Raw genomic sequence first — 4186 nt, 5'->3', positions numbered from 1 at the left:
AGGGGGAGGTAGGAAGTAGCCCGGGGGCAGCCGACCCTAGTCTGGCTGCGGCACACCCAGAGTCGATGTCAGTGTGTTGTGGCCAGGATCCCCACTGACACAGCAGCAGGCCATCTGCCGCTGTTAGGGCCCCGGGCTGGGACGCAGTGGAGTGGGTGGGCCTGCATTCCCCCTGCCACCCAATGTGTGGGTGACAGTCTCCCCCTCTCCTCAGGTCCCTCGAAGCCAGTGCCTGGGCCTCCTGAACTCATTTGTTTGCTCAGCCCCTGCATAAAGGCCTGAGCCATAGACTCTCTACTTCCCCGCTCTGAACTAGGCCTGAGTCTGCAGAATAGCGTTGTTAATTGGTTTCTACAGTTGCCGCGGCGTGAAAGCCCATGGCCAGGCTAGTTCCCCTAAAATAACCCGACTGACGTAGCAAGGCGGTGTGGTTGCCCACCGCCCTGGAGAGGGACGACCCCAACTGAACCCTTCTACAGGGTCGTTCCCAAGGACATCATCATGGCTGTCAGCTCCCCCACGGTCTTCCCAACCCACTGAGCGAGAGCAGAGAGGGACCTGTCGTCCACGCCAAATCTGCGGTAGTATCGGAACGGGCATTTCCTGAAGATGAAGAAGGTGCACAAGAAAGAAAGGCCTGGGACAGGAACGGCAGCAAGAAGACATAAGACATGGGCTATTTTCCAAATCTCCCTAGTGAGGTGGCTTTCTTCTGGTTGATGATGGGCGAGGTGACAGCAGGCAGGCTAAGCAGGAAGGCGTGTCTCTTCAGGCTCTGCAGCTCCATCTGCAAAGTTTGTCGCAGGAGGGGAAAATTGTAGCGGTTGGGTTCCCAGCTGGACATGACAAAAGCCTGTGGGTGGCCCACTCCTTCAGCAGCTACGCCTCTCCTGCAATCCTTCCTGATCTGCTCCAGGATCCTCTCCTCGTTGTAGCTGGAGGGACGCTGCCTCCTGGAAATGTCCAGGTCCATGTCGGCTTTGGAGCGCACAAAGTAGAACCTCTTGCCCATTCTCTGGATCTCACGGACCAGCCTGGCGTGGTCGGAGTGGAAGCGCTGGGAGCCAACGATGATGAAGATCTCCAATCAGCTCAAATTGAGCTGCTCACAGTAGGTGTCTAGAGGGAAATAGGACGTGCCCACCCCTGGCAGGTCCCAGAGGGTGACACCTTGAAGGATGGCATCCTGATAAGCCATCAGATCTGTCACGGTATCGAGCATCCCAGTTTCAGCAGCGCCTTCATCACCAGCACATAGCCCCGCATGGCATTGATGAGGGAGGACTTCCCGGACCCCCCTGTGATAGCGATGTGGAGGGTGTGGCTGTTAAACGACTCCAGTGTTCTCTCCTGCACATTAGAAATCGCATCTGTCAGGCTCCCTTGATAGACAACGTCTTTGAACCCATCGAGAGCCATGGTGCTCAATCTGTGGCAGAGAAGAAGAAACATTTTAGCTCCTAGTTAATGCTAGCCCCGGAAAATCCTGCACCAAAGGCACAGTGTCAAGCCCTCGAAAGTTAGGAAAAGGCACATTTATGGTGGCCCATGCAACCTTAACTCTGCCCTTTGCATTTCCAACCCGTGCACTGAATGAGTCTGGGGCAGTGTGGAAAAAACAGGAGTTGTTTGGTTTTAATCATTATTTATTATTTTTAGTATAGTGCATAGGAACCCTGACTGAAATCGGGACTCCATTGTGCCAGGTGCTGTACAGACTGTGACCGAGTTCGGGGCCCGTCGTGCCAGGTGCTACACAGACCCTGACCGAGATCAGGGCCCCCGTTGTGCCAGGAGCTGCACAGATCCTGGCTGAGATCAGGGCCCCGTCATGCCAGGTGCTGCACCGACCCTGGCTGAGATCAGGGTCTCCATTGTTTACATGTTAGTTTGAACATTCCCCGCAAAGCTCAGATGTGGATTGGCATCTCCCAAAGTTCATTGTCAGTTAAGTGTTTCTTGATTGGGCACTTACTGAGAATAGTCCCTTCTCAACAGGATGACCAAATGCTTCACTGAGGCTACTTGGAATCAAATACATTTGAGATAAAAGTACACAGCCCAATTTCAAAACTTCACATACAGAAATGATACCAACATACAGCTAGCATAATTACAACCAGCAAATCATAACCTCTTCATAGACACCCCACAAGACAACCTTTGTACAATATTTGCTTAAAATATATAACTGGTTGCAACAATCTATATGGTCACAGTTTATGTCAATAACATCACAGAGTGTGGCCCTCAATCTCTGGGTGACTCAGTCCCCAGCCTGTAGATTGGGGGCAGCACTGGACTACCTCACAGGGCTGCTGGGAGTATAAAATCCAATGAGGCTTGTGAGGTGCTCAGACACTATTGTGGTGAGGGCTGTGTAAGGCCCCGGACAGATCCACTCACCCCCCCTTGCTGCCCACCCACCGCTGGGCAGGATGCTGAGATGAGGGAGAGAAGAAAATCCTCATTCCAATGGCAGAAGCATGTGATCCAGCTAGAAACTGGCTGAACGTCCAATCAGGGCCTGGTTTGGGCGAATAGTTTCTCAGTAACATAAACTTGGAGCTCCCAGAGGTGAGGAGGGGACTCGTGACACAGTTTTGACACAGTCCAGAGTCACACGGGGTGAACTGTTCAGTAACAGGACCCACAGTGATAGAGCTACCTAAGTATAGTGTAACAAATCTGTGTCCTGCAGTCAACAGACACAGCTACTCTATAGCTCACACGTACTTGTGGGGAGACAGGACAAGAAACTCAGCTCCTTCAGCTCCAAATCCCAGGCCTTAATGAGCAGCAGTATCAGGCCCCTTATCCTGTGTGTGGGCTGCAGTCACATGAAGGCACTGTGATCTCTCTTACACACACGCACAGCTGGTACTTTACAGGAGCCTCGTGCCACTTTGTTCTGCTCGTATGGATTCCACTCATCACTAGCACAGCCTCAGTCTTTGCCCAGAGAAGTCTGATCAGTCTCGTCTGTAAAGCCAATCGCGGCACTTCGGTGGCAGCTCAATCGCGCTGCTTCATTCTTCGGCGGCAATTTGGTGGTGGGCCTTTTGCTCCCTCTCTTCCCCTTCAGCAGCACTTCGGCGGCAGGTCAAAGAGGAAGAGAGGAACTGAGGGATCTGCCACTGAATTACCGCTGAAGATGCGGATGTGCTGCCCCTTTCCAATGGCCGCCCCAAGCACCTGCTTCCTTCGCTGGTGCCTAGAGCCAGCCCTGCAAACAGGTCCAAAGTCAGGCCTAGCATGAGCAGAGGCAACTCCCATTGATCTGAGCTGTTTGATGCAGCACCTTGTGCAGAGTCTCCAGACCTCAGCCACTGGTCCCCGTGAGCTCGTATGTCCCCATTTACTAACCACTGTGGCCCTGGTCAGGAAATTAGAGCAGTTAGAGAAAAAAAGCAAAGGCTGGTGACAATCATTACACTTACTGCTGGACACGTAAATGTGAAACAAGTCAGTATTTGGTGGTGCACATTTTTGATGCTGTTCATGCAAAGGGAAGATAACAGACTGGCATCTGTTATCAGAGGGGCAGAGTTAAGGAGATCCGGTACCTTGCTTTTGAAATACAACCTTCCTTCTCCATTGACAAGCCTCCCTAGTGTTCAGGAGGTATTTTGAGGTCTCTCTCTGTTGGAACAAGGGCTGCTAAGTATTTGAATAAAATCAAAGGCTGGGTGCCCAGCAGTCATTTGACACCCTGCACTAAGGGCATCAAAGCCAGTGACCCACCGTAGCAGCATAAATTCCAAAGCTAGGAATGCTGGGAATTAGACTTTACCTGATCTTTGGTGCTGAGGACATACTTGCAATGGGTATGTAGACACCCAACAACGCAGACAGGTGCCTGGGGGGATTTTCAAAAGCACCTGGCAGGTTAGGTGCCTAACACCCAATGGGAATATCCCACAAGGAACCTATCTGCTTCTTCAGTGCCTAAATAACTTGGAAAAATTTGTCACTGGCCCAAGAGCATGCAGAGTACACAGCTGAATTCAGGTCACCGGGCTCCAAGGCTCACAGCCAAACCACTGGAACAGCTTTCGTCCCAGTTTTGAATTGCACTCTCTGTTTTTTTGCTACGAAGTGCTAAAAACACCCCACCTCCTCCAATAAAAGAAATGTTTACCCCTGCTGAACCCCTCTCCTTTTTAGTGTGTTGTCACTCAGGATC

The 4186-nt window shown here is 51.6% G+C and overlaps 1 pseudogene; it reads right to left on the bottom strand.

The window, feature by feature from the left end:
• Positions 1 to 473: 473 nt before the first annotated feature.
• LOC135978114 (interferon-inducible GTPase 5-like) lies at positions 474 to 1452 on the bottom strand (annotated as a pseudogene).
• Positions 1453 to 4186: the final 2734 nt, after the last annotated feature.

The sequence above is a fragment of the Chrysemys picta genome, unplaced genomic scaffold, assembly GCF_011386835.1.
Source record: "Chrysemys picta bellii isolate R12L10 unplaced genomic scaffold, ASM1138683v2 scaf124, whole genome shotgun sequence".
NCBI lineage: Eukaryota > Metazoa > Chordata > Testudines > Emydidae > Chrysemys > Chrysemys picta.
This window is presented reverse-complemented; position numbering and strand designations above follow the sequence as displayed.